The following is a 12,430-nucleotide window of genomic DNA, read 5'->3' on the forward strand; positions in this document are numbered from 1 at the left end:
TCCTTCTCCACCCTCGCCCCGCAGTGGTGGAATGACCTTCCTACAGATGTCAGGACTGCACAGTCCCTGACCACCTTCCGGCGCCTCCTCAAGACTCACCCCTCTTCAGAAAGCACCTGTAGAACTCCTCTGTTTTTCCCCTGGGACACTTATCACCCTTCCTTAAATGCGCTTTACTTGCTCTTATCTGCACCCTATTTTAATGCATATAATACTGTACTTCAGAGTACTGTAATCTGCCAAGTGTAGTATTTTGTATTTAATTATATCCTGATGATGTAACTATCACTGACACTTATCTGCTGTATTATTGAATTGTATTTTGTCACACTTGTACTTGCTTGAACCAAAGTCATTGTATTTATCTTGCTCTTAATTGTATTATTGCTTGTACTGTGATTCTTGAAATTTATTTGCTTACGATTGTAAGTCGCCCTGGATAAGGGTGTCTGCTAAGAAATAAATAATAATAATAATAATAATAATAATAATAATAATAATAATAATAATAATAATAATAATAATAATAATAATCATAATATACAACAAGGCAGTTTACACCCCATAGGTCAGCCTCTAAATATTCATTTGGCAGGAGATACAGTGAGGTGCATTGTGGACTCTAGCTTCATAACAGGAACTTGCATACCTGTGCTGTAACACAAATATTAAAAAAAGCCAGTCTGTGAGAATAAAAGCTAGTTTGTCTAATATTGAACTAGATTGCCATTGAGTCAGTATGTCATTGCAACATAATACATACATATATTGGGGAAACTTGTCAGCTGCTTAATGTTTGTTTATAGTTTATGACTTTTGAAAATGTTTATTACTAGTAGGGGTGCTAGATTCCGTTTAAATTATTAACATTTAAACTTTTAAATATATAGCTTAAACATTTAAATAAATAAAATAAAAAACATTGAGATAGTGCTGTTGCTATACTTTTAAATAAATAGCTTTCTATAAATTACCGCATATATGTCAATAAATAGGTCTTCTGATTTTCTGTGTTTTATCTCCTTAAATGCAATTGATCCCTGTTAAGCCATTTGTGTATCTCAATAACAACTGAGAAACGCATTAATAGTAAAATTGATTTAATTTACGGGGTTTTTCTGTGAAACAACTAAAAGGACTTTTAAATCGTAAGTCTTACATTTTCATTTAAATGCAGAAGCGATTCATCTTTATTAATGTAAATACAGAGATGCCAACTTCTGAAAGGAGAAAATAGTAGCATGTTGTGGTTATTTGTTTGTTTTTTTAAGGCCAGTAGCTGCTAGCCCCTAGAAATGAAAAGGTTCTTAGGCTCTGGCAAGCCGATTACCTCATTTTTACTGTTCAGTCTATAATTTTGGTAATTATAAACACACAGCATTTAGAAATTTAAACCCCCCAATCAAAATACTTCAACATCACGGAGGAAGGGGGAAACGGTGTGTGAAGTCACAGGGATGAAATTTATATATATTTACTTATTGTGCTTTTCACAATATCAGGTTCAAGTTTAAATTCTGTAATCAGTAAGCTTCACAGCGTATTCAACTATAAACAAAAATGTTCATTTTACATGACATTTGGTGGGGTTTCTACAGGACAGCAAACAGAATCTGTAGGTTTTACATACCTTTAAAAAAATAACGTTTGAAGTAAAAAGACTGCATTTGTTGCTTCTGCTGTGGTACAGTTTGCAGTTATTTTACGTTTTGGTTTGTTTGTTTGTTTACATATTATTCTGATACAACACGTTGTACATTTGATGCCTTTCTGGAGCACCTGTCATCCCGAAGTACATTTTTGTATGCAGAAAATGAGTACAGCAAAAGTTGGGAATCTCATTTCCATGTTTTTCCAAAACTGGTAAACGTCACATTTCATTTCACTGACAATTTCGTAGTAAGCACGGTATGCACGCTGTGTTACGCAGTTGTCTTCAAAACAGTAGAATTCACTTGATTTGAGTCAAAGACCCGACAGGCATTGAAAAATGCAGCTGCAGGTAGACAAAACCGGCCAGTAGAGTTGCACTGCATGTATGTTTGAATCAATTGACAGCGCTGAAAAAAATTGTAAGTGTGAACGGCTACATTGCAAAGTAAAGCAACCAAGATAGTTCAGCATCATTAGCTAAGAAGTGTTCTTTACTAAAATCCCAGCCTTACTAAAAAGCAACCAAGTAAACGTGTGATTGATAACGATAGCAAGGCAACATTCGCGCAGCCGTTTCTGAAGGACCCCTAAACTGGTTACTAAGCAACCCGGCTGAGAGCTTTTGTATGTCAGTTAAAATGCCACAATAAACTGTCTGAAATACAGTATTATTTAAGAACCATTAATTCATTAAAAACAAATTAAACAGGAAAACGCACACATGGTATTGAAATAATATTTCATAAACATTCAGGGAGTATCCATCATTTATTTATAATAAAGTATAAAGTATTATAGGCCTACCCCTTCAACTTAGCACCATAGCAGAACCTCCAACATAGTAGCTGCTATGGCCAAATCATAGCAGTTGGCATCTCTGTAAATACAGTTACTCATAACGATCGTAATAGTGTGTCCAGCAAAATCATTCTAGCTTTAATAAAGATTAGTCACTTATAGACATGTTGCGATCTCGGTTGTAAGTTCTGGTTGTAAATGAAAAATGAAGACTTGGACCATTTAAAAGCCCATTAAGTTGTTTGACAGAAAAAAATAATTAAATCAAATAAATTACTAAATTAAGCCCTAAATAAATATATAAAAACAGTGAAGTAATATGAAAAAATAGCATCTGGGGTACGATAATGGTGTGTTTTAATTAGAGGGTGAGCATTTATTGCATTACTGTAAAGCCACAAATATTTGCGACCAAAATATTTGGCAAATCACACCCATAAAACCGATTTTGCTCCAGAAATGTTGGTGACCTGTTGCAATATATGAAGTATGTATTGTTAGTGGGAATTTGATATTTGTGCCAAAAATGTTTAGGGCTGTGTTCGAAGGTTCGTTCACTAGCCAGGAATTCGAAGATAGTTTTAAACCTTCAAAGGTTTGTCAGGTAGCATTCACGCACTGTATGTTTTTTTTTTTTTCTGTTAACAGAAATCGTTTGACAATGTGTGAATACTATAAATCACACATTAAATGTCACTCACATGCAAAATTCGATCTTTTGATTTGTATAATGTATATTACTTAAACAAAAGTTGTTGTATTAAAATCCACTACCAAATCATTATACGTAGCAACTTTGTATGGCGCCACTGCCATGTATGGAGCAGGGTATATTATATCAAAGCACCGTCAGCACCTCCCCCCTCCATTTCTTCATTCGCCATCTCAACAGCAAAGCATTGTATATCGTTTGCTTTATCAAATGTCTCAAAATCCCTCTGCTGTTTGGTAATTTTTTGTTAAATGCCCAGACGACCAAAAAAAAAAAAGTTGGAATGAAAACTGTGCAAGCGACTGTTGATGTTTCATGGAGGCATAACCAATCCGGGGTCACTTGACAAGTGTAAGTTTATATTATTATTCATATTTTTAGTAGTAGTAAAATGTGACTGACTGATAACCTGCTTGGCTTTATTTAACAGTGATTGTTAAATAAAGCTTTGTTCTGCTGTCCGCTGCAGCTGGTGCTGCTGCAATGCAAGCTTACTGTATATATCGCAAGAGGCATTAATTATGTGTAATAAACAATGTGTATTTTTATTTGTATTTAAATTATAAAAACATGATTACTGTTCTATATAATATATTTTTAAACTACATGTGAATGTTTTACTCCATTTGTATAGTTTACCTGTAAAATAGGATTTTCAATCAAATATACAGCAGCTAAGGTGAAGTCACCAATAAATTATGCAAATTAGTACCTTCAAAAGGTGCCCTTCGTTGCAGCATTAAAAATGTTTGAGTTGTTTTTTTGTTTTGTTTTTTCAAATGCGAACAGTGCGTAATAAAAAGCTTGCAAATATTTATGGCTTTACAGTATTACAGAAATGTTATGCAGTCTAATTATTCAAACCTACTTACTGTATATAAAAGAGACAATAACTAGTTATGTTCACACCAAACTGACTTTATTCCAAGTATAGTATCACATTAATTCAAAGACATCTGCAGGATCAATATTCCGTTAAAAAAATAAATAAATAAATTTAAAAAAAGTAATTTACTAATAGCAACAGTTTGTACTTGTCTGACTGGCAGCAGTAGGGGAAGACCAAAAAATAAACATAAAACGTAAGCAATCTTCTCCCTTATAATAATTAAAAAAAAAACATATTAAACATCGCTGAAGTCCCAGAATAGCAGTTGCAAACTAAACCGTTATCTCCCTCAGTGTTGGGGTGCAAACAAAAAAAAGGATCAACACGGCATTCTGTAATCTGGCTCAACAAAAGGCATTAACTTCTTGTTATTATTATTATTGTTTATGAGCATATGCCTTTATCCAAGGCAACTTACAAAGACTAGGGTGTGTGAACTATGCATCAGCTGCAGAGTAACTTACAACAATGTCTCACCCAAAAGACACAAGGAGCACAAGGAGGTTAAGTGACTTGCTCAGGGTCACACAGTGAGTGAGGCGGGATTTGAACCAGGGACTGCCTGGTTACAAACCCTTTTCTTTAACCACTGGACCACACAGCCTCCTATTGTTAAATCCAGTATCCTCCACTGCTGAAATTGGTTGCATGTCAGTTGCGATCATCTTAATAATCAATGTGTTATGTTTTCAGCCCGAGTTTTATCGCATTTCCTGCACTACTAGCAATACGCTTGCATTGTTGTTTGTCTGGGCCCCACCTCCTCGGCACTAGATCCAGCACCAGTAGTAGAAGCAGACACCGTATGTGCAGGGTGCTTTATTTTCATATGGTTTAACATTGTTCCTGTACTGCCACTGTAACTAAGCTCTGCAGAGCACAGCCTACATTTTACTTTTTGGTCTCCTTTTTTTAAGCACACTAGGCCCAGACAAGGCTTCGCTTATTTCGAGCTCCCAAAGATGACATTGCTAGTCACGTGAGCAAAAGCATGCTGGACATTGGGAGGTGAATATCCGTGACAATGATGCCACGTGGCAAAGGTAGGAAGCAGACAAATAAAAAAAATAAAAAGGAGTAGTCGTTATTTGCAGACACCCGTGTTCTTAATATTTGACCTGCACATTTTTGACAACGTTTAAACAAAATTAAAAACGTTTGACACTTTACTAACGTTTAAACTCTAAACAATTAACACCACTAATTACTACTAAACTAAACGGCAGCCTTCTTCATAGTCTCACAGGCAGGGAACTGCAGAAGAGTCCCTGGTTTAGGTCCAGTCAGCTCCACTGTTAATATCTTACTAGCGTTGCATTTGGCATCACAAGGGCAACTTAGTATGGCAACTACAGAGAACACTGTTGAATGTTATATTATTATTATTGAAATATCACAATCTTGATTACATATGTCTACTTGACCTAGTTTCCAGCAGTCTACTAATGTATGTTTAATAACGAAGAAAGATAGATTTTTAATAATAAAAAACTGCTAAATGACACATCTGTCTGGTCAATGAAAACACTTTTTATGTTTGTCATGCACAGACTGCACATAGATGAAACCCAGCATAGTCATGTAACCTTTAGTTGTTATAGTTTGATTGGAGGTTACCATTAGAGGGAGCTGTGATCTGTCTTGAACGGATTTCATAGGGCAGCAGTGTGGAGTAGTGGTTTGGGCTCTGGACTCTGGTTGTGGGTTCAATTCCAGGTGGGGGACACTGCTGCTGTACCCTTGAGGAATGTACTTTACCTAGATTGCTCCAGTAAAAACCCAACTGTATAAATGGGTAATTGTATGTACAAAAAAATAATGTAATTGTATGTAACAAATAAAGTGATATCTTGGAACAATTGTAAGTCGCCCTGGATAAGGGCGTCTGCTAAGAAAGAAATAATAATACACTTGCAACTTTTCAATGCAAAATGTACCACGCAACAATTCCCTCTAACGGTTGCTACTGTAGGTATCATGACCTTTTAAGATAATGGCATGAATGTACAGATGGCCTTTTATGGTATCTGTTATAATTTTCAACTATTCCACATTTCCTTAAAATATTCCAAAATCAATTAGGTATTATGAATATCTGCAGCACAGGACGTAAACTGGGACTGATTGTTTACCTTAATCGTTGTTTTCGAAGGATAAAAGAGCTTCACCATCCTCAACAAACGAAAAAATATAAATCTACAACAAAAGTAGAGCAAAATTATGAAGGACTACCGAGACACCTGTTATTCTAACAAGAGTTAGAGAATATCCTTAACATGTCTGACCATCTGTCTCCAAGACACTTATTACCCTTATGTTACATGATATCAATAGTATGTTGTCGTTCAATAATTTTCTTGAGTATTTCTATTCATTGTTAAAATTGCTCACTTGGATTTTGGATATTCAGTTTAAAATAGATTTTTTTTTAAAACACCACCATTTCTGTCCAAAGCCATACGCAATTAAACATACAGTGACAACTCCTGTATAGTCAAATAATACATATCTGGAATGGTGGCAGCATCTGACAGCTCTGTCAGGCATATATTAAAAAAAAAGGAAGGGCAAACTTGACCCATTTGTCCAGTCCACGTTTTTGGCTCAACTATGTTCTAAATAGTTTAATTTAACTATGGTTAATTCAATCTTGTGTGAAAAGACCAAACATTACCAGAATTGCACAGTGCTGTATCAGAGTAATACCCATAAGGTTAAACAAGATCAAGGACCCAATGTGACCACTTAACTTTCATAACAAACTCAAATAATTAACGTTCACATTTCTACTAAAATAAAATTCTTGGCTGAGAGTACTACATTCTTCTTTTGTGCAATCTACTTAGAAAACAGACTTCTTTGGTTTTCCACTTTTTTATATTCTGGACAGGGAGTTTTGGTTGCTGACATGCAAGCTTGGAAGTACCTACAAACTACTGTAGCATAAGGAGGCAAATGATGTCAACTTGAAGCTACACTTTGCCTGCATCATAGGAAAATACAATTTAAAATGAGAAGACTTGCTTTTGTCAAAATACTGTACCACCACATTTTACAAGAAATAGATACAGAGGCTTATAAAGTAAACAGCCTTTAAAAATATATATAAACATGAGGCACTAAAACTTTCAGCAAAGTTCAGCAAAGCACATTATAAAGCTGTTAAAATATGTCTTGGTGTTGACATGACTATAAACTTTGGCCTGGTGATTTTATCCATGAGGTCATCCCAAACATCTTGCTATCTAAATGTTTTCCAGCTTATATTGAACCCCAGGCTATATAAAAATGCATTTATTTTCCTAATATTCAACAGGTAAATAAAGTACTTGCAATACATGTCCTTAGCTGCAGGCCTATACTGTCCCATACAATCCCATATATTGTATCTCTCATCTTCAACAGTGAGATGCCCATCTTAAATCACTATAAGGGCAAACTAGAGTCCCTACTAAGCTCTACAGCAGTAGGCTGCAATTAGGCCGTCCTATCCAGGCCAATGCCTGATGGAAGGCGTTAGAGGAAACTTGATCTGCAAGGAAACCAGTGTGTGTGGATTTGTAGGGGAGAAAGAATAATGCACAACTGGTCAAGGGTATGTTGAATATCGCCTTTCATAAACTATCATGAACTACAAAAGAACAGAAAAGCATTTATCTTGGACTACCAACTGTAATGTTACCTTAGGTAAGGTACTGTATTACAGCTGCTGCTTGGGGTCTATGAAGCCAGACGTGTATCCTGAATGCCAGGTATACCAGAAGCTCAAGCCTCAGACTACAGGGATTGCAATAATGAAATACCGAAAGTTGATGAACAGGTAAAATGACAATATATAATGCTAATAATCAGGCATTCTCCCTTTAATGTCTGCAATCCTTAAAAATGCTGAATACAGAAAACAACTGAAAAAATATTTATGAAATATTCCAAATTCACTTCCTACCAGTCCAACAAACTAAGTCAATGTAGGTCAGCCAGGCACTTGCAGACAGGCCAGTGTAACCTAATTCACTAAATATTTTTATGACACCTAATTCTCACGCAACTTCATGGTTCTGTTATTTTACCTTTACAGCACCATCAAAACAGAACCTTCACAAGGAACAGACTCAGTTACAGATTCCCAAGATAATTTAGTAAACATGATTGCTGAAAACTAACTTTTCAATCAGATAGAATAAAGAATCACGCAGGTATGTGATTTTTAAAGTAAAGCAAGGCCACAGATACCCAAATGTCCAGCATAAGCATGAACGGAGTCAAACCTGCTTAAAACAACCACCTTACAAACTGGATCACAAAACCCACCCTACTATACAGGTGGTCTTCAGTACAGGTTTCACTGTACTTACTATTACCTTTACTATTTAATATTCCATCCACCAACAAAACTCTGGTGATCACTCCCACAGCCCAGCACATCAAGCAATGAGTAAAGTGAGTGTGTAATGGATTTGAGCTTATTCACAAAAACTGTTAACTACTAGGAAGAGCATAAGACAACGCCTTTGTTAGCAATTAGGTAAGTGATCTCTCTGTCACTGCTTACCACAATAAGGTCCCTACAAGGCAAATGTTTATAATACTTTAGTCAGTTATTCCTTATAATCAATGAGGAAGAGGAAATGCTTCATTTTATTTTATGAAAAAATAAATAAAATCCCACCCCCTACAATGATTTCCTTTTGCATGCACTAGCCTGTTAACCATGTGTTGAATTAAAACAATATAGTGTACTTGGTGGAAAGGACTACTTTCTGAAATATATCATCCATCTATCGGTCATACAGTATCTACATTTATATCTATATAAAAAAATAGCATTTCTCCCGCTTGAAATGCTTCATAAATGTATACAGTACTTGTCTTTTTTGGGAGGGCGATGACATATTAGAATCGCGTAGCAGAAAATCAGTAGGAGGAAGTTGATTAAAACTAAGTTATCTTTAATATTTTAATTTAAATTGGAGTTGTTGCTTATTTGTCTGCGTAGCCCTGGCATTGATTTCAATCACAACACACCCCAAGCTTGTTTTTATACAGAGATATTCAGAGCTTCAATAAGCCGGTCAAACTCAAATTGGATGTAAACAGCACCCCCAAAACTCACACATATACACACAAAACACACGCTAATTTGTTTATATGACGTTATTTTCTTATGATAAATAGGTGTGCTTCTTTTAAATAATGGAGCTAAACATCTACGCACAAAACAAGAGGCTTTTTGCACTCACAGCAATGCGGCCTGCACTGTCCCACTAAAGCCTGCGACTCTCCCTCCCATCGGATCGAACATAGAAGCGCTCTGAGTCAGACAGTCGCCCTCTAACTCTCCCTCCATTGGGTATGGGGAGGGAGAGAGAACGGGGTGCGTTTATAATGTACAGAATACACATTTCTTTATACATCCCCTTTGTGTTATGATATATATATATATATATATATATATATATATATATATAATTGTATGTTGTGGGATACGGTACTCACCCTGTCTTTCTATTGCTCTGGGACTCCTCCAAGGGATATTCACACCAAATGGGGCGGGGATTGATAATCTTTCTGAACTGCCACGATTTGTGTAGACAGGCACCTTAGTCTCTTTCTGTTTATTACTGATTTTTTTCTCTCTGTTTTGATTTGTTTTGTTGAGTCTATGACTTGTCTCTGCCTTTCAGTCTCTCTCTGTATATTTCAGCAGCAGCTTCCAGCCACCATCTTGCATTAGAGTGGGGAGGGGTGACCATTCACATCGCACTGACCATGCGCATTGGGTTGGCCGCCAGAGGGGAGATGGGTAATGTAGTTCCTGTCTTCTATAACGAAGTCATGAGAACAACATAATCCAAAATGCATTCTGGTATCGGTGACGAAATCCTGCGAAGAAACAGGTTGGACCACGCGAGATGTAGTCCCGGGTAAATGAGATGAGTGAGTTGGCAGCAGCGAAGCACTACTAATCCCAAAATGCCAAAGAAAGTTTGTTGCGTTAAACAAGCGTGTGATTGCGAGCTTCCCTTATTTTACTGATGATGTAAGAAGAGACAACAGAAACTTGGAGATGTAGTTGTATTACATTCAGTGCCCCTACCAGATATAATGTATTTGTCAGAGATTAGACGTTGTTCACAAAGGCTGGTCAAAAAAGTGTAACTCTACTTAGACCATACCCTCATATTACACAGCCACATGAGCCTGATATATTATGTAGTACTGTATGTATGTTACATTCGGTCGCGATTTTTATTTTAAATGTAGACATTTTAAAACAGTTTGGGTGAACTCTGGAGTTAGAGAAGTTTCCCTGCCAAAAACCTTGAAAGAAATGTGCATTATAAAATAGATACTGTACATAGATGGGAAACGTAATGTGGTATAGTTAAATAAACACAGTGACTGAAGGGGATATACCAAGCATACCATATATTGTATATGGGCCACATAAACAAACTTCTTCAACACATTGTGTATTAATAAAATAATTTTTTTATAAAACTGTGAAACTGTTCTAGACCACTGATACTGAAATAACATGAGATACTATTTAAAGCTGTGAATAGGCCCTATGTTGCATATTCCATTAAAAAAGAAAAGTTAATACTGGTATACTACATATGTACCCAGCTTCATATAATTCAGAGATAAGCAATCAGACATACCTAAACAAGTTTTTTTTTTTTTTTTTTTTTTTCTAAGGGAGAACTTGAGAGAGGGGAGTGGGTTACCCTGTAATGGTCAAGTATTTTGCATGGAGAAAATCTATTGAATTTAAACTCCATTCCTCGAATCAAACATAAAATGAAAGATGTTTGGCAACACACAATGCGTTTCATAGGAAATGTTGTCTTTCGATGCTGGCATGTAAACACAATATGCTCTAGAGCAGGGGTGCACAATTCCGGTCCTGGAGGGCCGGATCCCTCCTGGCTTTTGTTCCAACTGTGTTCAACTGTGTAATAATTGGTCCAATTAAGTAATTTAGGGCAAGGTTGGAACAAAAGCCAGGAGGGACACCGGCCCTCCAGGACCGGAATTGTGCACCCCTGCTCTAGAGTATGGCAAAGTATTGTCTCAAATGTATGCCAGTGGACAGGTTTTCTTTTTTTCTCTCCTCGGTAATTGCCAGATTAATATTAGTTTTGGATTCAAAATGGTATATTAAAACAGTAATAACTAAGGCTTTAAAAAAAAACACACACACACACAACTTAACAACTTCTTAAAGTTTCAAACCATTTTTTCTGTAGATAGTTTAGAAATTGCTGGCTTTATTTTCACTTTCAATCAAGCAAGGCCTATTTATCCTACAACACTGTAGATACACATCCAGTGCAACAGGTTTTAGGGCCCCACCTGAAACTTAAAACTTCCTTTTGCTGCAAATACAGTACATCGCACTGGATGCAGTCTGCAGTGTTGTGGCAAGGTAAGTCATTTTTTGCTAAATTCAAAGTAAAACTAAAGACTGGAAACTAAAACAATCCACAAAAAACTAAGAACATATTGATGCTAATGAGGCAAGAAATACCTTTTTAAATCCCTTTTAACAAAAACAAATAGGAAGAATACCAGTATGCAGATTAATGGATAATACTTCAGAATTAAGTTTCTAATACATATAAAAAGACTACAGTTTTGAGACAGAAAGGAGGGTGTGGATTAAACCAGGATGTTTCTTCCTGCGCTCTGGGCACACCTTTATTGAATCAGTGCTGGCCCAGCATGGATTGAGCACACTTACAAAAAACGATTCCATTGTGCTCCAAAATTCAGGACTTGGTTTCTACCGGTTACTAGCAATGGTAGGCCAGTTTACAAGTAGACTGGACAAACTAGCAAAAATAAAGTTGAGAGTGACTTATCTACAGTACAACTCATTTTCTTTGCTTAGTGTTCTTAATTACCTGCTTTAGGGGACTCCATACTTAAGTCCTGCCTGTAGGACTGCTGTGGTCAGAATGCACCCCCTTAATGGCCTCTCTGTCATCCTTATAAAGACTTGTCCATTAATATTACCAGCAGATGTGTCTGTTTCCACAATTCTGTTGCGCCTGCCTTGTATTGCAAAAGCATAATTGACCACATGTGAATTCAGTGAGCTCTCATATAATTCTACACCTGGCCTTTGTACACGTGAAGACTGATTTTGTTGTCATTTCAGATAGAAAACCAACTGCAAAACATGTCCTGTTCAGTGCTGGTCACAAGCTTCTACACATTGCTTTTCAATTGTTTACTCTTACCCAAGTAAGTACCCAACACTGATGACAATACAAATGCATTGGGAGGAAGAAACCAAACCAAACTGCCCCAGATTCTCAACAGCACAGTCTCCGTTTATTTAAAGACTGAATGAGTCATCCAATTATTTA

General features: G+C 36.4%; 1 protein-coding gene across 2 annotated transcripts in view; it reads right to left on the reverse strand.

Moving 5' to 3' along the window:
- LOC117419396 (CCR4-NOT transcription complex subunit 4-like) overlaps positions 1 to 9,840 on the reverse strand; it is a 57,646-nt gene extending 47,806 nt beyond the window's left edge. For both annotated transcript variants that reach the window (XM_058986305.1, XM_034032110.3), the window contains exon 1: positions 9,549 to 9,840. The gene's annotated coding sequence lies outside the window, so the exon portion shown is untranslated. The remainder of the gene's footprint in view (positions 1 to 9,548) is intronic.
- Between the last annotated feature and the right edge of the window lie 2,590 nt (positions 9,841 to 12,430).

The sequence above is a fragment of the Acipenser ruthenus genome, chromosome 14 (assembly GCF_902713425.1).
Source record: "Acipenser ruthenus chromosome 14, fAciRut3.2 maternal haplotype, whole genome shotgun sequence".
NCBI classification, from domain to species: Eukaryota; Metazoa; Chordata; class Actinopteri; order Acipenseriformes; family Acipenseridae; genus Acipenser; species Acipenser ruthenus.